Source organism: Poromitra crassiceps (assembly GCF_964638095.1).
Source record: "Poromitra crassiceps genome assembly, chromosome: 7".
NCBI lineage: Eukaryota > Metazoa > Chordata > Actinopteri > Beryciformes > Melamphaidae > Poromitra > Poromitra crassiceps.
In genome coordinates, this window is record NC_139628.1 from 9,632,651 (window position 1) to 9,659,134 (window position 26,484).

At 44.2% G+C, this 26,484-nt stretch overlaps 1 protein-coding gene across 1 annotated transcript in view; it reads left to right on the forward strand.

Annotated features, from left to right (window-relative positions):
- Positions 1–26,484, forward strand: part of LOC310779399 (NLR family CARD domain-containing protein 3-like) — a gene marked incomplete at its 3' end in the record, with an annotated part of 274,039 nt that overhangs the window by 143,247 nt on the left and 104,308 nt on the right. The window contains exon 2 of the mRNA XM_083639934.1: positions 26,218–26,369. The remainder of the gene's footprint in view (positions 1–26,217; positions 26,370–26,484) is intronic.

Genomic DNA, 26,484 nt, shown 5'->3' on the forward strand with positions numbered 1-26,484 from the left:
GCTACAGAGTGTATTTAGCTGCTGGTCATGTGTAGTTGATAGTGTTCAGTAGAGGAGTGATGTAGTTTGATATCATACAGCTACAGAGTGTATTTAGCTGCTGGTCATGTGTAGATGATAGTGTTCAGTAGAGGAGTGATGTAGTTTGATATCATACAGCTACAGAGTGTATTTAGCTGCTGGTCATGTGTAGTTGATAGTGTTCAGTAGAGGAGTGATGTAGTTTGATATCATACAGCTACAGAGTGTATTTTATGGAGAGCCGGGACTGCCGTATCAACAAATAAATTAATAAATGTATAAATGAGCAGATAAATACATATATATGTATCATAAATATATGTAGAAATAAATGTAGATGACATAAATGTATATATATGTGTATTTTCCTATTTTTGTACGTTTTATATATTTATTTAATGATTTATTTGTGTATTTATACATTTATACATTTATTTATACATTTATACATTTATACATTTATTTATACATTTATACATTTATTTATACATTTATACATTTATTTATGGCATTTATTTATGTCTCTTTTATTTTATTTATGTCTGTTTTATTTACCTCCCATTTATTTCTGTGCCTTGTATTTAGTGATGTCTCCTTTGTATTTAGTGATGCGTCCTTGCTTCCTTTCCTTTTCTGTATGCATTTCTGCCTACTCAATGCAAATTAGGGGGGCGGCCCTTGCATTTATGCCTGCTGCTCAATGCAGATTAGGGGGCTGGCCGTCATGGGCTCAAGTCTTTGCCTATTGGCTCGAATGCACATTGTCCTATCTGCTCCAAACTTGTCATGCATGATAAGTGTCCATGCCTGAAGATATCTGCACATCAATATCCATTTACACTCATAGCGCCACCTACTGGCAACAGGAAATGACATGTTTTACACTTACATGAACTGCTCAGAGTGGGTTGAACACATCCACCTCGGATGTGGTCAGAAAATCCTTTACCACCCAATGCAGCTTCATTTTGACGATTATGAGTGCTCATTGACCGGCGTGGGCGTGGCGCCATGGCGAATGTTGATGTTTCGCCGTCACACAGGAAGTTGGAGTAACTTCATTGTAGATTGTCCAATCTGCTCCAAACTTGTCATGCATGATAACTGTACATGCCTGAACACATCTAGATGTCAATATCCATTTATAGTCATAGCGCCCTCTACTGGCAACACAGAAAGTGCTTTGTAACTTAGCCCTACATGCTCACACGTGCACCAAACTTCACATGTTTGATGAGCATCCCAGCCTGAAGACATCTAGATGACCATTTGGAGTGATAGGCAGAGCACCCCCTACTGGCCACGCAGAAAGCGGTTTGTAACTCGGCCGTACATGGTCACACCCGCAACAAACTTCACATGTTTCATGAGCATCCCAGACTTCACACATGTACATGCCAATATAGCATTATAGGCAGAGCGCCTCCTACTGGCAACACATGAAGTTGATTGTAACTCAACTGAACGTTGTCCTATCTGCTCCAAACTTGTCATGCATGATAAGTGTCCATGCCTGAAGATATCTGCAGATCAATATTCAGTGATAGTTACAGCGCCACCTACTGGCAAAAGGAAATGACACAAGTTTTACACGTACATGAACTGCTCATAGTGGGTTGACCACATCCACCTCAGATGTGGTCAGAAAAGCCTCAAGCTCTCGATTAACCTTCATTGTGAGGATTATGGGTAAGACATTGATATGTCAATATCCATTTATAGTCATAGCACCCCCTACTGCCAACACATAAATCGTTTTGTAACTCGGCAGTACATGGTCCCCCGCGCACCAAAATACACATGTTTGATGACCATCCCAGCCTAAAGACATCTAGATGAACATTTTGAGTGATAGGCAGAGCGCCCCCTACTGGCCACAGAGGAAGTTAGAGTAACTCCATTGTAGATTGTCCAATCTGCTCCAAACTTGTCATGCATGATAAGTGTCCATGCCTCAAGCCATCTATATGTCAATATCCATTTATAGTCATAGCGCACCCTACTGGCAACAAAGAAAGTGGTTTGTCACTTGGCCCTACATGCTCACATGTGCACCAACTTCACATGTTTGATGAGCATCCCAGCCTGAAAACATCTAGATGACCATTTGGAGTTATAGGCAGAGCGCCCCCTACTGGCCACACAGGAAGTTGGAGTAACTTTATTGTAGATTGTCCAATCTGCTCCAAACGTGTCATGCATGATAAGTGTCCATGCCTGTACACATCTATATGTCAATATCCATTTATAGTCATAGCGCCCCCTACTGGCAACACAGAAAGTGGTTTGTAACTTGGCCCTACATGCTCACACGCGCACAAAACTTCACATGTTTGATGAGCATCCCAGCCTGAAGACATCTATAGGACCATTTGGAGTGATAGGCAGAGCGCCCCCTACTGGCCACACAGGAAGTTAGAGTAACTCCATTGTAGATTGTCCAATCTGCTCCTAACTTGTCATGCATGATAAGTGTCCATGCCTCAAGCCATCTATATGTCAGTATCCATTTATATTCATAGCGCCCCCTACTGGCAACAAAGAAAGTGGTTTGTAACTTGGCCCTACATGCTCACATGTGCACCAACTTCACATGTTTGATGAGCATCCCAGCCTGAAGACATCTAGATCACCATTTGGAGTTAGAAGCAGAGCGCCCCCTACTGGCCACTAGGGCTGGTTATCGAGTTTCGATACTTACTTGGCACCGAAATGGAAACATCAATACTAAGGGGTATCGAAGTCTACCTTGTCAATCGATACCAATTTTCGATACCAAAACAAAACAGCGTCATTGAGCCTATTAGCATGCGACATGCTTGCACGCCGCGCTCTAATACGGCTGGTGATTGGCTGTCATGTAGAGGCATGCAGGAAACGTTACGCCCACTTTAGCCGGTGTGTTTGTTGTGAGCCAGGCGTGCGGTGCGGATATAGTATACAAGAAGTTAGCCACTCAAGCTACTCCTATCCTGGAGTACCATATGGCGAAGATGATGAAAAGCAGGAAAAGAAACAGAAACAACACAGACTGGTTTCCACAGACAAGAGAAATAATTGAGAGGTGGGTCAGCTTACCGCAAGTTAGCGGTTATCAGATCCCTCAGTCTGACAAATCCATGCATCTGGCTGTGAGTTGTAGCTAGCAGATCGTTTAATTAATTGCCGCCGTAACGTTATGCGCAAGCAGGCATTGTGTATTTTTAGCAACTCGTTAACAAACGCTGATGTCATGATAGTTTGTTGAATGTAAATGCGATTCATATATATTGATTGGCTAGTCAGTGAATGCATGAAGTGGAGCTGTCTCGTCAGATTTGACAAGAATGACGTTCTGTTGCAGCAGTGAGCATTAAACACTGCTCTGCAACGCTAGCGTTAATGTTTAATTAATTAGCGTTAACGTTATGTGCAAACGGGCAGTTATCGCCCATTATGTATTTTTAGCAACTCGTTAACAAACGCTGATGTCATGATAGTTTGTTGAATATAAATGATATTCACTTTGTGCCATTGGCTATATTGATAGGCTAGTCAATGCTCAACTAGTCTTCCATGCATGAAGTGGAGCCATCTCATCAGTTTGGACAAGAATAGAGTTCTGTTGCATCAGTGAGCATTAAACCCTGATTTGCAACTCTCTGTTTTGCACTGAAAACTATTCCACTGATTTATTTGTTTTACATTTCTTTCCTTTGTAGTACTCCCAATATTTTTTGTAGGGACGGCAATACGTTTAGAGAACTTAAAGTTATGTTAAATACAGTAGGTTTTATTTTTTTCTGCTGTAAAACTTAAGATGGGGGGAAAACTAAACATTTGTAAAATAATTTCAATGTGTAATGCAGTTTTATTTTTGTTAAAATGGATTTTTCTAAAAATTGGTATCGAAAAAAGTATCGTTCAGGAACCGGTATCGAAATCCAAGTATCGAAACGGTATCGATATCGACATTTTTTGAACGATACCCAGCCCTACTGGCCACACACGAAGTTGGAGTAACTTCATTGTAGATTGTCCAATCTGCTCCAAACGTGTCATGCATGATAAGTGTCTATGCCTGTACACATCTATATGTCAATATCCATTTATAGTCATAGCGCCCCCTACTGGCAAGTTGGCAACACAGAAAGTGGTTTGTAACTCGCCCCTACATGCTCACACACGCACCAAACTTCAGATGTTTGATGACCATCCCAGACTTCACACATGTACATGCCAATATACCATTATAGGCAGAGCGCACCCTATTGGCAACACAGGAAGTTGATTGTATCTCAACTGAACGTTGTCCTATCTGATCCAAACTTGTCGTGCATGATAAGTGTCTATGCCTGAAGATATCCGCTGATTAATATTCAGTTATAGGAACAGGAAATGACAAATTTTACACTTACATGAACTGCTCATAGTGGGTTGACCACCTCCACCTCACATGTGGTCAGAAAAGCCTTAACCCCTCGATTACCCTTTATTGTGAGGATTATGAGTAAGACATCTATATGTCAATAGCCATTTATAGGCATAGCACCCCCTACTGGCGACACAGAAAGCGGTTTGTAACTCGGCCCTACACAGTCCCACGCGCGCCTACATCCACATGTTTGATGACCATCCCAGCCTGAACACATCTAGATGACAAATTGGAGTGATAGGCAGAGCGCCCCCTAGTGGCCACACAGAAAGCGGTTTGTAACTCGGCCGTACACAGTCACACCCACACCCAACTTCACATGTTTGGTGAGCATCCCAGACTTCACGCACGTACACACCGATATACCATTATAGGCAGAGCGCCCCCTATCGGCAACACAGGGAGTTGATTGTAACTCGACTGAACGTTGTCCTATCTGCTCCGAACCCCGACGCACGGCGGGTGCGAGGGCCCACGACGCTGCCTGCAGCTTTAATTAGGGCCCGAGCACCGGCATGGCCGGTTGGCAAAGGCCCTATTGTATTCCAAAGGATTATTATTAGGGGTCCAAGCACGAAGTGCATGGATTCCTATTGTAATTGTTTTCCGATTATTAGGGGTCCAAGCACAAAGTGCGTGGATCCCTATTGTATCTGTTCTGATTATTTTTTCATTTTTTTTTATTCTTCTCCGGTAAAACTGTATGTACAGCTGTTATGTGACCAGCCACCCTCCTCCTCCTCTTCTTCTCTCTCTCTGATCTCATCTACTCTCTCTCTCTCCCCCTCCCTCTGGGGTTTCTGCTCTAATCACCTGAGCAGGAACACCTGGAGTTGATCAGCCCTGGTTAAGGTTAAATGGAGGCTGGAGTAGAGAGCAGGCAGATCTCTCTCTGACCCACACAGCCCACAGCATCTCCTGGAGAGGAATCTCTCCTCTCCAGTGGTAACTTTCCTTTGTTATTTTAGTTTAGGCTGGAGTCCCCGGTAGTCCTGTTTTCGGTTTAGTTATAGTTTAACTTTTCTTGTTTATATGTTTATACTGGCTTCAATGGCCCAAAGGGGTTGGCCCAGGCCCTTTTGCTGAGTTTGGCCGGATCTCCAGTCTGTTTGGTTTGTAGCCTATTATTTGTGACTTTGAATATTTTTGGGTTTATTTAAATAAATATTATTTACAAATTTGCAACCTTGTCTGGCGTCCTTAATATGTTTTGGTCTTCTGTTGAGCCATTTGTTGACATACTTTGAAGGCCGTAACAACAGCAGAAACTGTAATGCTCAGCATAGCCAGACTGGGCACATAGATTGGAAATGTGCCTCACTACTCAGAAACAAAAAATGACCAATACCGGCCAGATGGTGGCGCTATAACAGACCATTTCGCGTTATGCTCCATATCTTCTGAACCGTGTGTCCTATACTCAAAATTTCACTTCTAAGGGATTCCTTGGATCAATATGCATCTATCTATATAGGCCGCGCCCATTTACGTGTGCCTAGATTTTAGTGGAGCAACTTTATCTAAAATTATAGCACAATGCGAGTTAAAAGAACCGACTAAACAATTTACATCGCGGTGGGAAGGCTGCACCATACTACCTGAGTTAAAAGCAGAGCAGAAATTCTCTACAGAGAGGGAATTTAACATCCGTGAGCACTTCACTCGCTTACCGGATGGACAATCAGTGTTAAAGGACAAATTAAAAGTAATACAATCATGGTCGGTCACGGGCAACATAACAGCGCCGACACTGTCAATGTTTAAACCAAAAGAAAAAACAAGGTCCAGAGTGTTACCCATAGCATGCGTCGGGCCTCTGACATGTTGAACAAAGTTAAAAGAATCAGTGATACTTAAAAAGTCAACAGCAAAACTGTTTGTTGGGTCATTTACATGGACATTAAAATCCCCAACAATTAAAATCCTCTCAAATTTAATGATGGAGGCTAAAAATTCACCGAAATCAGATAAAAATGAACTGTTTGGACCAGGGGGGCGATAAATTAAAATACAATAAAACGGATTAGAACGCCCGACTTTAGTCATTAAAAGTTCAAACGAAGAAAAGGAAAGTCCTGAGCTAACCACCCGAGATAGGAAGCGGTTTCTATACACCATGGCTAGGCCTCCACCTCGGCCAGTGGTTCTAGGTGCACAGGTGAAAGAGCATTCTGGTGGGCATAACTCAATCAAAGAGGTAAAATCTTCGCATTTTTGCCAAGTCTCTGTGAGGAGCAAGAAGTCCAAGTCTCTGGAGATGAAAAAATCATTCAAAATGAATGATTTGTTGGCAATAGAGCGGGCGTTTAACAAAGCCAACTTGCAGGGCTCGGATCCAGCAAGCTGGGGGGGGTGTACGAGACTGGACAGATTTAATTAATAAAAGATTATTTTTATTTACACGTGATTTATTCTGCTGAGTCCTGGATGTTACAGAGGGGTCAAAGTGATTAAGTCTGTGGGTTATAATTACAGGAATATGAGTAGCAGGATGAAAGCTATTTGCCACTAAGTGGGTTATAGGTATGCCTGACCACAAGAGGGAGTCAGCGTAACAGGGAGGTGAGAGTGAGGTATGCAGGTCACAACCGGAAGTGACCAGTGGACCAACAGAGGGCACAGCAGGACCCAAAGAGAGCTGGTCAACGGAGAGGGTGGGTTCTGGGGCAGGGTCATGCTGGGGTCTATGTCAATCTGAGTTGAAAGCAATATGCTGAATGAGATTATTAATCAGGATTTTTACACCCTTGATGTTAGGGTGTAAACGGTCCTGTTTGAGGAGGTCCCATCTAGACCAGAAATGATCAAAATGGCTAATAAAGCCTATCCCAGTAGCACTGCAGAAATTCTTTTGCCATTCATGCAGACCAAATAGGCGGCTAAAACGGTCAATACCATGTGAGAGTGTGGGGATGGGGCCAGAAAAAACACAGATTTTGCCTAGACTCTGGATTGTGATGGAAAGTGATTCGAGATTGTTGCGGAGTGCTATTGATTGTTTACTGCTGACGTCATTTGTACCCACGTGAACAATGAGTGTGTGAGCTGTGGGATGTAGGTCAACGAGCAATGGAGACAGCATGATAATGTCAACGACCTTGCCACCTGGGAGACAATAGGTGAAGGCACCTGGGAGTTTAACCTGTCTAACAATAGAATCGCCAATAATAAGTATTTCAGGCTGTCTATCTTTACAGTCCCCATTGAAGACAGTGAGTTTAGGAAAACCAGGAAAAGGAGTGGACAGGAGATCATTAGCAGCGTTGGTTGCAGCTGTGGTCAGCGGGATGATGGGACTGGGGGTGACGTCACCACTAGCCAGGTGAGAGACCAGTGGTGTGTTGTGCAGATGGGTCAGTGGCTGGAGGTTCGGGGGGGAGAACTCGGAGCATGGGATAGGATAGGGGGGAGAGGGAGGAGAAGACAGTCGTGCGCGTTTTCCGTGGACTATTGGTGGGGTCGCGGGAGAAACGCGACGTTTCCTCTGCACCTTGGAGTGACCCGAGGCCGTCGGGGCAGGCTGTTTCGGGATAGCCTCCATGCTAATGCTATCGCTAGCTGCTGTTAGCTCGGCCTCGGATAGCTTCGCCAGTATCGAAAAGGAGTTCGATAGCGGGATGGCATCGTTGTCGATCTCGTCATTTGGGGAAAACAAAGGGAGAGAAACCCTTCTCCCCGTCTTCACGATGTGTGCCCACGAAGGCCCAGGAATAGGACTGTCGGCAGGACTCCCAGGGTTGGAGGAGGATGCGTCCCTCTGTAGCCCAGCCAGCCGCGAGGAGAGTAGGGTCTGCCGCTGAAGGACATCGTGCAGGAGGGCTTCGATGGACAGGACCTCTGATCTCACGCTGGACAACTCCTCCGAATCAGCTGGGGTAAGTGGAGGCATGCTGTTGGAAAAGGAAATAACTGCCAGTACACGGAGCTAAGATGGTGGGTGGAGTAGATCAGAATGCGATTAGCAAAGCTAAGCCGCTGCTAGCAGATAGCAACCAGGTAGGAAACTTACACGCAAGGGCTCCAAAGGAGCCCACTGCGATGATCAGGTGTAGTATTGATTATTATGTACAGATGTAGGGACTTCGTGGATTAAAACATACCGGCACGGGCCCAGAACTGGGCCCGAATGCGGAGGATTGGACTCGTAGTAGAAGTGGTCGGATGTAGAGTAGATGACAGATCACTCCAGGTCCCGGAGAGGGGTAATCCAGTCACGATTGAGAGGTATATAGAAGCCGATTAAAAGCAAGGCATCCGGGCACTATGACAGTTGAAAAGCCATACCATAAACGTGCTAAAAGTGAGTTTAAAAGGCTATAAGAGATGCTAGTTGAAATAGCAGGCTAAGCTAGCCAGCCGGGCCAGTTGGCGGGCTAGAGTGTTCGGAGCTCTGAGATCAGAGATTTCTCCGCTCTAAAAACTTTAAAAGAGTAGCTCACGCACTCATTAAAAGTCATAAGCAGTGCTATGAGTCTGTCGGCTGCAGCAGGACAAGAAAAACGGGAGAAAAGTAAAAAAGTCGAGAGCTCCGTTTTCTCCGTCTGTCTCTGACAGGATGGAATAACATAAACCTGCGAGCCCATGAGTGGAGACAGTGCTCAGACTATTGAGCCAAGCAAGCCAAGACAGCAGCATGGAAGTCATTATCATGAAAATGGATGGGGCGAAAACACTTTCGTTTTCGCGCTGATTGCTGGCGGTGCGGAATTGCAAACTTGCATGGTGGATTGCGGATGGAGGCTGGAGCACACTTTGAGGCACGCAGCGTAAATATGACCAGAGTCGCAGGGGCTTCATCGGAGCTCTCGGCCAGGGCTCCGGGAGGCGGGCGAGTCCAGCCGGGCTTCCTCGGGGAGCCAGGCACAGGCAGGCACAGCGGCAGCGGGGCAGTGAGACTCGTGACAAGCAGCAGGTCATTTTGCCTTGGAAAATAGCACCAAATTGGAAACAGCCATAAAAGGCTTTTAGAATGGGATTTTCAACCCATTCCTTTTTTGTTTCTTTTTCGCTCTAATTTAGAGTAATTTAATTTCTATTCAGAAATTTATTTGAGAGGTCGAGAGTATGAGAAAGTGCATTTGCACAAGTAGGAAAGTGCTTGTGACACGGCGCTGCAGCCAAAAAGAACGCCCACGGAGGGAGGAGTTGAGCAGAGGGAAGTTTACTGCTGTTATGGAGGAAATTACTGTTCAAAACTATTGTTTAGGTCTTACTGATGCCAAAAATGAATGGTTAAAGTGACTGTTCTATCGAATTTCACAAAAAGCCGTTTATCTCTGAATATTTTTTCTGATGCTGAAACCATGCTGTATTCAACTGCTAATGCTTACATAACTACTAACTCTACAAACTAACTCTTTTAGACAGATAAAGCACTCTATTAGTTCTTTTTAGATGATTGGTGTTCACGAAGTCATAACAGAAGAGAAACCTCGGCTCTTGTAAAATGAGCCTAGAATCCTCAAAAACCCCCCTGGCAGAAGCTATCTACAGCAAAAAAAAACGGCTGGCAGTCAATGTGTTAACTGGTCAATTACAACTACTGCTGCTACTACTGCTACCAGTCCCACTACTACCAACACTACTATTCCTACTACTGCTACTACTAGGCTACTACTACTACTGCTTGGAAACCGTGAGGTCACCGGATCTCAACCAAACTTTGTTTACTTGTGCACATACCAACTCTGAATAAATGTGCCTTATTTTTTGTTTATTATGTCTCATATATCCCCCATGTCACCGGGTGCTTGGACCCCGCACGCCGCTTGCGGCTATATTCTTATTATACTTACACTTTGCGCGCATTTTCGAGGGCCTAAACATGCACAAAATGTGGCCAAACTTTGCACATCCGTCAAGGTTTTTGGCCAGGGGCGTGGCTAAATGCCTCCATAGCGCCTCCTACAATCTATAAACGGAATAGTCCTCGCGCTAAGTTTCCCCTACAGCTACGAAAATTGCAGGGCACATGTATAATGCCCAGACTAAGGGAAAAGTCTCTTGGTGCCAGGATCCACACCCAACCGGAAGTCAGCCATTTTGAATTTACTGTGCAATATTTCAGACATTTCACCCATTTCCAGGGGTCAGACTTTAACGAACTCCTCCTAAAGGGTTCATCAGATCACCCTCGAACTTGCACAGCAGATAGAAGAGCCCCCAATGATGAAAAGCTATTAAAAGTTTGCATTTACCATGGACGGCGTGGGCGTGGCTACGCGGCGAAGATCGATGTCTCGCCATGACACACGAAGTCGCTGTCACTCGAATGCACATTGTCCTATCTGCTCCAAACTTGTCATGCATGATAACTGTCCATGCCTGAAGACATCTATATGTCAATAACCATTTACAGTCATAGCGCCACCTACTGGCAACAGGAAATTACATGTTTTTTCACTTACATGAACTGCTCAGAGTGGGTTGAACACATCCACCTCGGATGTGGTCAGAAAATCCTTTACCACCCAATGCAGCTTCATTGTGATGATTATGAGTGCTCATTGACCGGCGTGGGCGTGGCGCCATGGCGAATGTTGATGTTTCGCCGTCACACAGGAAGTTGGAGTAACTCTATTGGAGATTGTCCAATCTCTGCCAAACTGCACGTGCTTCATACGTGTCCCAGCCTGAAGACATCTATATGTCAATATCCATTTAGAGTCATAGCGCCCCCTACTGGCAACTAGGGGGCACTCTGCCTATCACTCCACATGGTCATGTAGATGTGTTCAGGCTGGGATGGTCATCAAACATGTGAATTTTGGTGCGCGTGTGAGCATGTAGGGGCGAGTTACAAACCACTTTCTGTGTTGCCAGTAGGGGGCGCTATGACTATAAATGGATATTGACATATAGATGTGTACAGGCATGGACACTTATCATGCATGACACGTTTGGAGCAGATTGGACAATCTACAATAAAGTTACTCCAACTTCCTGTGTGGCCAGTAGGGGGCGCTCTGCCTCTAACTCCAAATGGTCATCTAGATGTCTTCAGGCTGGGATGCTCATCAAACATGTGAAGTTGGTGCACGTGTGAGCATGTAGGGCCAAGTTACAAACCACTTTCTTTGTTGCCAGTAGGGGGCACTATGACTATAAATGGATATTGACATATAGATGGCTTGAGGCATGGACACTTATCATGCATGACAAGTTTGGAGCAGATTGGACAATCTACAATGGAGTTACTCTAACTTCCTCTGTGGCCAGTAGGGGGCGCTCTACCTCTAACTCCAAATGGTCCTATAGATGTCTTCAGGCTGGGATGCTCATCAAACATGTGACGTTTGGTGCGCGTGTGAGCATGTAGGGCCAAGTTACAAACCACTTTCTTTGTTGCCAGTAGGGGGCGCTATGACTATAAATGGATATTGACATATAGATGGCTTGAGGCATGGACACTTATCATGCATGACAAGTTTGGAGCAGATTGGACAATCTACAATGGAGTTATTCTAACTTCCTGTGTGGTCAGTAGGGGGCGCTCTGCCACTAACTCTAAATGGTCATATAGATGTCTTCGGGCTGGGATGTTCATCAAACATGTGACGTTTGGTGCGCGTGTGAGCATGTAGGGCCGAGTTACAAACCACTGTCTGTGTTGGCAGTAGGGGGCGCTATGACTATAAATGGATATTGACATATAGATGTGTACAGGCATGGACACTTATCATGCATGACACGTTTGGAGCAGATTGGACAATCTACAATAAAGTTACTCCAACTTCCTGTGTGGCCAGTAGGGGGCGCTCTGCCTATCACTCCAAATGGTCCTATAGATGTCTTCAGGCTGGGATGCTCATCAAACATGTGAAGTTTTGTGCGCGTGTGAGCATGTAGGGCCAAGTTACAAACCACTTTCTGTGTTGCCAGTAGGGGGCGCTATGACTATAAATGGATATTGACATATAGATGTGTACAGGCATGGACACTTATCATGCATGACACGTTTGGAGCAGATTGGACAATCTACAATAAAGTTACTCCAACTTCCTGTGTGGCCAGTAGGGGGCGCTCTGCCTATAACTCCAAATGGTCATCTAGATGTCTTCAGGCTGGGATGCTCATCAAACATGTGAAGTTGGTGCACATGTGAGCATGTAGGGCCAAGTGACAAACCACTTTCTTTGTTGCCAGTAGGGTGCGCTATGACTATAAATGGATATTGACATATAGATGGCTTGAGGCATGGACACTTATCATGCATGACAAGTTTGGAGCAGATTGGACAATCTACAATGGAGTTACTCTAACTTCCTCTGTGGCCAGTAGGGGGCGCTCTGCCTCTAACTCCAAATGGTCCTATAGATGTCTTCAGGCTGGGATGCTCATCAAACATGTGACGTTTGGTGCGCGTGTGAGCATGTAGGGCCAAGTTACAAACCACTTTCTTTGTTGCCAGTAGGCGGCGCTATGACTATAAATGGATATTGACATATAGATGGCTTGAGGCATGGACACTTATCATGCATGACAAGTTTGGAGCAGATTGGACAATCTACAATGGAGTTATTCTAACTTCCTGTGTGGTCAGTAGGGGGCGCTCTGCCACTAACTCCAAATGGTCCTATAGATGTCTTCAGGCTGGGATGTTCATCAAACATGTGATGTTTGGTGCGCGTGTGAGCATGTAGGGCCGAGTTACAAACCACTGTCTGTGTTGGCAGTAGGGGGCGCTATGACTATAAATGGATGTTGACATCTAGATGTCTTCAGGTATGTACACTGATCATGCATGACAAGTTTGGAGCAGATTGGACAATCTACAATGGAGTTATTCTAACTTCCTGTGTGGTCAGTAGGGGGCGCTCTGCCACTAACTCCAAATGGTCCTATAGATGTCTTCAGGCTGGGATGTTCATCAAACATGTGATGTTTGGTGCGCGTGTGAGCATGTAGGGCCGAGTTACAAACCACTGTCTGTGTTGGCAGTAGGGGGCGCTATGACTATAAATGGATGTTGACATCTAGATGTCTTCAGGTATGTACACTGATCATGCATGACAAGTTTGGAGCAGATTGGACAATCTACAATGGAGTTACTCCAACTCCCTGTGTGGCCAGAAGGGGGCGCTCTGCCTATCACTCAAAATGTTCATCTAGATGTCTTCAGGCTGGGATGGTCATCAAACATGTGTATTTTGGTGCGCGGGGGACCATGTACTGCCGAGTTACAAAACGATTTATGTGTTGGCAGTAGGGGGTGCTATGACTATAAATGGATATTGACATATCAATGTCTTACCCATAATCCTCACAATGAAGGTTAATCGAGAGCTTGAGGCTTTTCTGACCACATCTGAGGTGGATGTGGTCAACCCACTATGAGCAGTTCATGTACGTGTAAAACTTGTGTCATTTCCTTTTGCCAGTAGGTGGCGCTGTAACTATCACTGAATATTGATCTGCAGATATCTTCAGGCATGGACACTTATCATGCATGACAAGTTTGGAGCAGATAGGACAACGTTCAGTTGAGTTACAATCAACTTCATGTGTTGCCAGTAGGAGGCGCTCTGCCTATAATGCTATATTGGCATGTACATGTGTGTGTGTGAAGTCTGGGATGCTCATGAAACATGTGAAGTTCGTTGCGGGTGTGACCATGTACGGCCGAGTTACAAACCGCTTTCTGCGTGGCCAGTAGGGGGTGCTCTGCCTATCACTCCAAATGGTCATCTAGATGTCTTCAGGCTGGGATGCTCATCAAACATGTGAAGTTTGGTGCACGTGTGAGCATGTAGGGCTAAGTTACAAAGCACTTCCTGTGTTGCCAGTAGGGGGCGCTATGACTATAAATGGATATTGACATCTAGATGTGTTCAGGCATGTACAGTTATCATGCATGACAAGTTTGGAGCAGATTGGACAATCTACAATGAAGTTACTCCAACTTCCTGTGTGACGGCGAAACATCAACATTCGCCATGGCGCCACGCCCACGCCGGTCAATGAGCACTCATAATCGTCAAAATGAAGCTGCATTGGGTGGTAAAGGATTTTCTGACCACATCCGAGGTGGATGTGTTCAACCCACTCTGAGCAGTTCATGTAAGTGTAAAACATGTCATTTCCTGTTGCCAGTAGGTGGCGCCATGAGTGTAAATAGATATTGATGTGCAGATATCTTCAGGCATGGACACTTATCATGCATGACAAGTTTGGAGCAGATAGGACAATGTGCATTCGAGCCAATAGGCAAAGACTTGAGCCCATGACGGCCAGCCCCCTAATCTGCATTGAGCAGCAGGCATAAATGCAAGGGCCGCCCCCCTAATTTGCATTGAGTAGGCAGAAATGCATACAGAAAAGGAAAGGAAGCAAGGACGCATCACTAAATACAAAGGAGACATCACTAAATACAAGGCACAGAAATAAATGGGAGGTAAATAAAACAGACATAAATAAAATAAAAGAGACATAAATAAATGCCATAAATAAATGTATAAATGTATAAATAAATGTATAAATGTATAAATAAATGTATAAATGTATAAATAAATGTATACATGTATAAATAAATGTATAAATGTATAAATACACAAATAAATCATTAAATAAATATATAAACCGTACAAAAATAGGAAAATACACATATATATACATTTATGTCATCTACATTTATTTCTACATATATTTATGATACATATATATGTATTTATCTGCTCATTTATACATTTATTCATTTATTTGTTGATACGGCAGTCCCGGCTCTCCATAGTATTTAGCTGCTGGTCATGTGTAGTTGTTAGTGTTCAGTAGAGGAGTGATATAGTTTGATATCATATACAGCTACAGAGTGTATTTAGCTGCTGGTCATGTGTAGTTGTGGTAAAAACAAAAGAGAGGCTTCAGAAACTCTACAGAGTAGAACATGTCTGCCTTGTCATGTCCTGTGAGCAGAGCCACGCAGGCCTCAGCTCAGTTTCCTTGAAGCTGCTGGAGAGAAAAACCACAGAGACAAAAACAAAGGAAGAGGGCGGGTTTCATTTGGTGGATAGATAGATAGTGTAGTGTGCCTTCAACTTTGTGCAACCTCTCTTTCATTGTTGCAATGATGCATCATTAGACAGACATCAGATTTCCATTTGGTTTATTAACCAATAAATGTATATACAGCCTATGTGACACATTGATTGCAATTATCAGGAAAAAAAAGTCAATTTTCTTCCAAGTATTTTCCCCATGACATTTCTACTTGTGAACAATAGATGACCATCTAAAGTCTTTCTGGCAGATTATTTATTTATTTCTGGCAGGTTTGGAATCATGCACTGACCACACTTTGTTGTGGCTGTTGGGGCATCTTCAGTGCATTCATTCTAAATCATTCATGGATAGAGAACCGCAGGACCGCATAGATAATGTGTTTTTGTAGGCCAACTTAGCTAGTCATGCTAATTCCTGTTCCCAAGTCTAAAAGTCAATGGGATTTTTGTATGGGAATTTTGGTTAAATGCATGAAATAAGGTATGTGGTAAACAAAAGTTTATGAAACAGCCAACTTCGTATTCAACAAGATAATCTTCATAAAATAAGGACCACTTGTGACTTTTGAAGCATTTTCTGAAAATCGCAATTTAAAAACAACACACATTTATGCTTTGAAAATCATGAAAGTGGTCCTCATTTTGTGAATATTATCTTGCTGAACACAAAGTTTGCTGTTTCATAAACTTTTGTTAACCACAGATCTTATTTTTCCAAGATATGAAAATATCTGAATCATGTGGCATTAGTAACCCTTTGAAATAATCAATCATAATTTTTTGACATTTTCATGGAAAGGTAGGTGAAAAGGTGTTTTATGGTCGGCAACAAACAAACAAACAAGACCGGTGGGATACCACAGTGCATCCAATGTGTATACTGAATTAACATATTCCTCCCATGTAGTCATGAAAATTCTTATCCCAGCCCTGATATTTACACATTTGGGGGGGGGTGCTCTGTGCTACAGGGTGGAGCCAATGTTCTAGTGGGCGGAGCCTCGATACTCCGCTCCTCCTCTTCCTCCACAACCTCCTCACCAGTGGGGGACTGGAAGCTGCTGTCATGGGGGGGGGGGGGGGGGGGGGTGGGTGTAAGGCTGACGTTTTGGACCCAGATGCAGAGAGGACAGACACAGATGAGGTTCCAAGTCTTTTACTGACTTTCAAAAGATTTAGCAAAACGATGAAAGGACCGAAAGGTCAAAACTGAGGAGCCTGACCTAAACAGGTCGGAAAGCCGACAATAACTAAAAAGTATTTTAAATCCAAACGAGGAAGCGGTCCAGGGAATCCTCCGAGGGCAAATAACTCAAAGTCTTTTTACAGGAGGGAAGGCAGGCCAGGAGATCCTCTTGAAGATAGCATCCAGTGAGACAGAGGCTCGGGGAGACAGCGGGTTCGGGCGGCAGCAGCACAGCTCAGTTCAACCAGGGGAGTGTTAAGATCAGCACTGTTCTCTGAAAGGACAAGTTGTTATATTGACTGTCAAACAGGTGCAGGGCATTACTGTGAAATTGATAGAGAATTACAGCTTCTCTTCTATTGGCTGTGGCGCTGCCTCCGTGTGCTGTAGCGCGAAAGTTGGTTTACTCGCGGGAAGCTTTTCAGCACCATGGGGCAACGGGGCAGCCTCTGTGCGCTCTGAGCGACCGGACAGGTCTCTCCACGCAGCCAGGAGGGACAACATAATTAGGCTATGTTCCCGCGGGCGTGTCAGGGGGGAGTCCAGGATGACCTCTGGGACTCTGTGCGGACACGGGACCCTGCTCCGTTTCTGTGGTGCCGGCAGCCACAGAGGTGTTGCCCCCGCCTCCTGGTTGGTGGGTGGGAGTTCCTCCTCTGCTGCTGGCTTATCTCTCCCTGCAGGGCATCATCTACTTCCTCTACTGTGCTTCTTGTAGCACATTCACCCACTGATGGGACTGATGTTTTGGGACTGGTGGTTCTGTTCTCACTCTGGCTTGGCTCGTGTGCTTGGCTGTTCTCATCCTCCCCTTCCTCCTCGCCACCCTCCATGACTCACCAGGAAGAACTTGAGAGTCCTCCACCTGGATCATGGACACCACCTGCTTCATCCACCTCCTCCTGGGCTCCGTACTTCCTGGCCCAGTCGATGGACAGGTTTTTGCCCAGAAGGTGGAGGTTGGAGTCGCTGCTGGTGAGGACGATGTCCCTGTACAGTGTACAGGTTGTGTCTCCACTGGACCGCTGCCTCCTTCACAGTCATCATGATGAGCATGATGTAAAAAGCAACACCTCCTTGAAAATGTTCTCCACCAGGAGGAAAGGCGAGCTGGAGACTTCAAAACTCTGCCGCAGACCCTCCAGGCTCAGCTGCTCCACCTCCACATAGCAGCTCTCCATCTTCACCAGGTGGAAGGCCAACATGCTGATCTTCTCCATATGACTCACCACATTCTCTTTGGTGCCTTTGTTGAGGATGTTCTTGCTCATGTCCACCAGCTCCCTGAAGGTGGTACAGTAGATCTCGGAGAAGCCCTGGCTGGTCGGCTCAATCATGGCATCCAAGGTGGAGCTGATGTAGGGCTAGATGCTCACCTTCAGCAGCTTTCTTTGCCTTGGGGTGGACCACCGCTCACATCTTGTTGGTGACATGCTCCTTGGTGGTGATGGTGCCTCAGGAGGTCCCTGAAGATCATCAAAGACACAAACCATCCCCACAACAGCCTGTTCTCCCTGTTACCCTCAGGGAGGAGATACAGGGTTCCAAAAGCACGCACAAATCGCTTGAGGAACAGTTTCTTCCCGCAGGCCACGAGACTCCTTAACATACACAAATAGTGTAGTAGCCGTACTGTACCGTACTGTAGCTGCTACCATTACGTATGTCTAATGTTTAATTGTATGTTTAATAAGGAATATGCTATTTGCACCTGTATGTCAAATACGCCGAATTTAAAATGTTTAAGCACGTCTAAAGTATGCACATGACATGTGCACCTATGTGCAGTGAATATGCCACTGTCTCTGACTTGTCTTATCACTATACTGCCTTATGCTTGTTGTGTCTCTTGTTGTTTTTGCACTCATATGCCCTGTTATATTTGTACTATGTTGTAAACGGAGTTCACAGCACAAGAATTTCACACGTGATACTTGTACCACGGAGTGACAATAAAAAATCTTGAATCTTGAATCTTGATCTGGTCCATGTCTGTTCATATGGAGGCCTGCAGCATGGGATGTCCCGCCTCACACCGCTGCACCACAGCCTTGTACTGGGTTTGGCGCTGGTGCTGCAACAGGTTGTACACTGTATCACTGATCAGCATCCAGTTCCTCTGCCTCTCGTGCATCTTGCCTTTGAGTCAAGGGAGATGAGCTCCCTCAATTTGGGCAGGAGGCCCTCCATCACCAGGTTAGACAGTATCTGTGACGGTATGCCACATGTCATGTCCCAGGTGCTGTAGTGCCCATGAGCCTGGCGGTAGAGTCGCACTGCTTTGGTGAAGGTCTGAACCTTGTTGACATTACATTACATTACATTACATTACATTACGTCATTTGGCAGACCCTTTTATCCAAAGCGACTTACATTAACACATTTTTGTCAGCAATAGAGCAATCAACTATGCAACACAGTCTATGACAACTACAACCTCTGAAGGAACAGTGGTACAAGTTTAGTTTAGTTTATTTTTATTTTTTTTTATTTTTTTAGAAAGAGATAGATAGAAGTTAGATCAAGAAGGGCCCAGATGGAGCCTGAAAAGGTGTGTCTTTAGTCTTTTCCGAAAGATCGGCAGTGATTCAGCTGTCCTGACCGAAGGTGGAAGCTCGTTCCACCATTGAGGTGCCAGGGACGAGAAGAGTCGAGATCGGGATGAGCGACTTTTGAGCCCCCGTAGCGAAGGAGGGGCGAGGCGTCCTGCACTGGTGGAGGAGCGAAGGGAGCGCTGAGAGGTTTGGAACCTGACCATAGATTGCAGGTACAGGGGAGCTGACTGGTGTACTGCCCTGTAGGCCAGTACCAGTGTCTTGAATTTGATGCGTGCCGAGATGGGAAGCCAGTGGAGGTCCTGGAAGAGGGGAGTGACATGAGAGAATTTGGGTTGGTTGAATAGCAGACGGGCTGCAGCGTTCTGAATGAGCTGAAGCGGTCGGATGTCGGTGGCAGGTAGGCCGGCCAGGAGCACGTTGCAGTAGTCCAGGCGAGAGATGATAAGTGACTGGACCAGGAGTTGAGTCGCTTCTCTTGTGAGAAAGGGACGGATTTTGCGGATGTTGTAGAGGGAGAACCTATGTACAGGAGCGTGCTGACATACCATTGGTGGCATGGCTGACGTACATTTGAAAATCATGACCCATCCCTAATGTATGTGTATACCTAGAGGCACTGTGTTATCCCACCGGTCACTATTGTTGCCGTCAACATGTTTACTCATTCTATGAACCACACAGAACAAAGTTGAGTAATTGCAAATCCATAATCAACACTAGACACCTTCAAGATTATGTGTGGCAAAAATTGTTGACCTATCTTTATGTTAACATACTTTAATAACCCTTTGTTTGGAGCTTTGATGCAGGCAAGCTCTTCGCCTGGTGCAACCAGGAAGTAAACGTCATGTGACAATTTACACTAAACATGTGACACTGCACATATTTCATTGAGACCATTTACTCTTTCAATATTTGCTGGAAATGCATTGATACGTCATTCAGGAACATTTTTAGAACCGTATAACTGAAAAAGTTTTTTTACGGACACTATTGTGCCCGGTAGGATTAAATTGGTTAACCAAAATCCCATTGTTGCCAAGTCATCCTCTGCGGGGGAAGAGAAGTTAGACAGAAGAGGAGAACACGTGTTACTGTTGTTGGGGTTGCTGTTTTATGCTGACACTGTCCATTACATAACTTCACATTCAAAGAATAGACAAAAGTAATACGACAGAAATAACTAATTTCTTACTAAATTAACTAAAGTGGAAATCAAATAAGATGTCAGATTTACCCAATGTAAAAAAAAAAATTGTAACTAATGTCTACAAGGCACATAAGACCGGACCCTATGAAGCTCATGTCTGTAACACATTATAAACATACTTGTGTGTTATAATCTGTTTATAGCTTTTGATTGATGGATTTTCTTTATTTCGGTGTCATGCTTCGAATGAAGCCCAGCCCATATGTGCTTACAGGACACTTTTACTGTTCATCATTTAAACAAACAATGATCAAACATAAAACCAACAAAAACACCCAAAATACATACAGTGAAGTTGTACAGCATGAAAACCACCACCTGAACCTACTTAAAGAGCTGTGCTTGCCTTCTATTCCAGGCCCTATGAATAAAGTTAGCAGTCTTAAATACCTCAGTCTTAAACAACCACTCCAACTTCTGGCCATCATCTGCCCAGAAGAGCTCAGGTCTTTGCTTTTGCATTTCGTCAAATAAGCAAATCCTCAAATCATCATATAAAGTACAATAAAACATGAAATGAAACTCATTTTCAACATCTTTTAGATCACAGACATTGCATATCCTGTTCTCTTCTGGTATAGCTGTGAACCACCCTACTTCAAAGGCAAGAGGCAGGATACCAATTCTCAGCTGAGCACATAAAGACCTCTGGTTTCTGGTTAGAAAGGAAGTGACATAGGGCTCAGGACCAAAACACTGCTTCATCTGAACATATGATCTAAGCTTAGGTTTAGACCATATGTCGTTTGCCCATTCCTCTCTATAATTAAGAGATAACTTTTGTTTCAACATATTAACGTTACAGCAAAGCATGTTGTGAAAAATATATGCCAGGTCTGCCTCTCTAAGAGTAGAAAAAATGTCCTTTATCCAGGGGTGACTGTGAGCGTTGTCCCAGTTGAAGACCTTTGCTAACCTACTCTCTGGCATATATATGAGGCGGTTCCATAGCCGTATCATTACTCCCTTTAGTCTAATCTCCACCGGTTCCCAACCCATATCACCCTGTATAGCAAGAGTAGGGGCAAATGCATGTAGCCAAAGGAAGCATCTTATGGCTCTATTCTGGATGGAATTTACTTTTTTGGCATCCTTGCATCCTAAATGTCCATAATGCTTTTTGCTGTGCGGGCCACACAGGGATCACCTGCGGGCCGAATCCGGCCCACGAGCGCCCCCTGTGTGGCCCGCGCTGGAATTGCAAAACCCCCCCCTTTTTTTTTTTTTTTTTTACAGTGCACCTGAACGCAACATGCAAGATACCCGCTAAATGTGTCCAAATGTTCATGTCATTCTGGCCAATACTCCACTTCTGTTATAACATTTCAGTCTGGAATATGGAATATCTTTCAATAATCTTTAGAACTAAAATGCTAAAAGTAATCTCATGTGTAAGAAATTACTGTACATTAAAGTGAACATTTAAATAATTAACTCATTGGTTTTGGTTGGCTTGGTTTTATTTAGCTTCAAGAGTGCCTTTGTGTTCTTGTGTGACCCTCAACAGGCTTTATCCCCGGCCACTTACTGATACGTATGCTTAAATTAACCCACTCATATTCTGGTTTATTTCAAGAAAAACATTTTGGCTAGTGGAAATTCTAATTGGCTGGTAACTTTGAAATCTAGCAGCCATATTGGCAGGTGGTCAAAAAAGTAAATTTCAAGCCCTGCAGGGAGAGCAGGTGGTGACATAGGAGTGAAAAAGGATCAAATATCACCAACCATACCGTTAATTTAAAATGAGTTATTCCTCTAAACCTGCCTTCAAATGCTCAAAAGTTTTCGCGAAGGTGCCGGCGCCATTGGGCCCTCAGCAAATTATGGCCCTTGGTGAAAAGTAATTGAAGACCCCTGCCGTAAGGCATCCAGTCTGCCAGAAAGCCATTAGTAGAAGAAGAAGACTAGGAAGGGTAGAGTCTCTGGAGCTGATGCACCACTTGTCCTCTTTTCCCTATTCTAGTCTACTCCCACCACTTTGTGGTTCATGAGAAACAAATCGTCGATCTCTATATTCACTAATTTCTGTATTATTTTAATTGAATTGAACGATCAAGATATTTATTGACATACAGAGAGCAGGGACAGAGCGGGGACTCTTCCCGCGGCGTCAGAGCTCATCAGGGTCTTCAGGGCAGAGATGCGAGGCAAAGCTATCTGGCTATATGGATGTGAGGAAGGTGCTGCCGCACAACATGGCTGTATTTGACAGATTGAAAGGATCTCTTTTTTCTGTAATATCAGGGATGTGGATATCCATTCAACGGGTTGTTTGATTGTCACACAGAACCTCCAACCCCCCCCCCCCTCTCAGTCAGACCTTAAATCTTAGAATATTTCCAAATTTAAAAGGACATGGAGTTAGGCTCAGAAAGGGGGAGAAGTTACTCTTTAATACATTAACTTGTAAAGGTTATGGTGAAGAATGCTGAATAATCATTTTGGTGATTTGTTTTTTTGTTTTTTGTCTGGCTTTGCCGGTCTGCCGACTGCACAGCACCATCAAGTGTTGACGTGGTGAGAGTCAGATGCACCAGAGCTGCTTACTTTGAGATCACATTGTAAACCCATAGGAGGGGGGGAAGCATGAGCCGTCTGTGGCAAAACAATTTGTCACTGATGCAAAAAGACAGATACAACTTTAGAGTTCTACTCTGCCTGATGTTTTCAATTTCATATTTTTTCTTCAAAATGCTCTTGACAAGTAGTGTTAGGGCTACTTGCTGCAATAAAGTTCTAAAAAAGGTGTGGGCAGATGTTTCCTGATTCAAACCAGTCTCTCTCTCCCAGCCGCGGCGGCAAGGGAGGGTAAGGGGGGGCTTGAGCCCCCCCCCTGAAATTAGCCAAGCCCCCCCCTAAGCCCCCCCTGGAAATTTCTTTGGAGAAAAACAAAAACTTAATTTATTAACTTAATTTATTATTAACTAAACTAGGCTAATACACAAATATTCTGAAGTTTATTCTAAAAAATATAAATTAATTAAAAAAAGAATCCACTGATCGATGTATTGGTGCTCTGTTCATCAATGGTATAAGTGAAAATTCCCAGCCTCCTTGAACACAGCATTTACACACCTCCGTTGCTGGCTGGCTGCGTCTGACCCATGCGCTGGGGCCGGCCCATTTTTTATAGAGGGGTTCTCCCCCTACTGGCAAGTACATGGCATGGTGTGAGAGAAGGACCTCCCCTCTGCTCTGCTCAAAGTGGCCTGCTCCATCTCAAAGCGTTTCAACCACGGAAGTTCAATTTCCTTACATACATGTCAATGGGCCCTATTCTCCCACAGGCCTTAGGCGCAAAAACTGGCCTTAAACGCAAAAAAAACGTGCCTTGCACCTGCCTCGGGAAGATAGCAACATGGATTTACACCCCAAAATGCGCTTTACGCCAAACAGGCGTGGCGCAGTGCCAGAATAGGAGAGAATGGGCGTTTCGGCCTTAAATACTGGCCTAACGATATCTTCCGCCCTGGCGTTAATTTAGGGCTTAGCGCTTTTCAAAACCAGGCCTATTCAGTCCGCTGGTTGCGCGGAGCTCTCCTCTGCCATCTGACTCTCTGTCCCCCTTCTCTCTGTGTCACTCCCTCTCTCTTGCTCATCAGACAGGCACAATACAACTGCTGGAAAAGAAGTTCGCCGGTTCTCTCTCTCTCTCACTCCCTCGTGCATCAGACAGCAGACAGGCACGCCACAGATGTGAAATCTCCCAGTATGCATTGAGGCGCATTGAGGCGAATCCGTTTGAGAAGAAATAGCAACCAAATCAGCTTAAATAGGGTAAGTGATAGATCAAAATAATATTTCTCTTAACACAATTGCAATTGTGGAACATTTCAATATTGGACAAAATAAAATGGCGAAATCAAATCACAACCCTATGTGAAACATTATGTCATCCTAGGGGCTATATATATCCCTCGCAGATTTAACGTGATTTAGATAAGTGACAGCGTAACGCGGTTGCGGTTCTACTGTCATGTCCTACTGTGATGTCCGCTCCAATAAATTGGCCCTACTTCACATTTAGTTTTACAATAAAAACACATTAATTTCTGCAATGACTTTACATAATGTAGGCTATATTTATGTGCATCATCCTACCTGCAGCAGGGGAGAGAAAACAATATCATTCTGGACAAACTTTCACCAATCTAATTCATCATTTTTTCTAGCCAATGCGTTTAGAACATTCTTTTCACTTTGAGCTTGCTATAGTGTAGCGTATTTACAGTACATGCTTGCAGTATTTAAACTGCAGTTAGATTGGTTTGAGAAGCATAATGATATGGAATAATAGCCTATATATGGAGACAGACAGACGGGATGAAGGGAGGGGGGGGAGCAGAGCGCTTGGCTTGTCTGGTTTTACTGGATTGCTCCGTGGAATTGGAGCTTAAAAGGCAAGCTTGTGACTCGTTTACTGCACTTCCCCAATGAGCAGACTGTGCATAATTTTATGCTTAAAAGGCGTGGTTGTAATGCTTAAGGCTGCGTGTAGCGCCGACACCAAGATATCGAGTGGGCTGGTCCACGCCCACTGATCTGCGCTGCACTGGGCGCTCAGCACAGTTTATAGGCTGATGCAACGATAGAGGCCTACATCTACAGCTAAAATGGACATAAAACAAGCATCTAGCGTTAGTATCGTGCGCCTTTATATTGATCAAGCCTTTATGTTGATGGCCATCACAAAGGAGATACTTTTTTTTGCTTTGTACACGGACTGGACTGGACAGCACAGGATCGAGCGCACTGATGTTAATAGGTAGGCAGATGATGGAATTTATATTTGATATACATAATGGCTTTGTTAAGACTGCGTTCCCTACTGTGCTGTTGCGTTTTTTGGCCGCTATGCCGTGCTCATGCGTGTGGTGTGAATGTGTTTCAGTGTTTGTATAGTTAGAGTCTTATTTCATGACGTGTGCATCATGTACAGTACAAAGACGATGGGTCCCATTTTTATAGTCTTTGGTATGACTCGGTCGGGGATCGAACTCACACAACCTACCAGTCTCAGGGCGGACACTCAGACCACAAGGCCACTGAGCTGGTTTTGATAAAAGTATCAAAACGCCTGTTGTCCAGCTCAGTCACTATAGAGTATTGTCACTGGTGTGATTGTTATATAGTGCAGTCTATATGAATGGTTCTATTTCGTTTTACTCTGGCACAGTGCCTGTGTATGTGGCACTGTTTATTTGTCTCTAAAATATACCACACTTTAAATTTTTTGTGTAAGTTGTGAATATAAACTCTTGATTTACCATCTAAATGTGTGTGCTGCATATAGCCTTGTGTAACTGGACTCATCAGTCTCAACATACAGTGTGACATAGGGCTAAATACACAGTCAGTCTTCAGCTCATTGAAGCAATTACATGCATAATGTTGGGTTGGGGATTTGGCTCTCAATGGAAAAGCAGTGGGCCCTCCTTGTCTAATAGTAGAGCCTAATTCACACCATATCAATCATATTATTATTATTTCTTATATTAGTGGTTCTCAACCTTTTTACACAAGTACCTGAGAAATTACCACCATATGAATGTATGAGAGGGAGGGGGCCCCGCGTACCACCAGTGGTACCTGTACCACAGGTTGAGAAGAGAACCACTGTCTATTTATGTAGAAAAAGTTAGCCCCGCTGTAAATATTTAAGCCCCCCCTTAGCCCCCCAGCCACAATTGGCTGGAGCCGCGCTACTGCTCTCTCCCGGTTTCTCTCTCTCTCTCTCTCTCTCCCCTCTGGGTTCATTTCCTTGTTTCCTGGTTAGTCGTTGTGCAGATTATTTTCTCCACCTAAAGATATTGATATAAATATAGATATAGATAGATAGATAGATAGATATAGATATAACAGCAGTTAACTGACAGTTTATAGTCTATTTTATTCTACTGACTCTTTGATGTGACTGTGTTACCAGCTACCATCTTCTTATTTAGACTAAAAAGAGGAACTCTCGGCTGTTAAAGGTTTGTCTGTAGTTTAGATTCAAAACAACTCAACGCTCTTTTACAACATGTTTGTGTTTTAGTGTGTTCATGTTAAAATAGTAGAAATGGTTCATAATCAGTTGTGTTGCTTTGAGCCTGCAG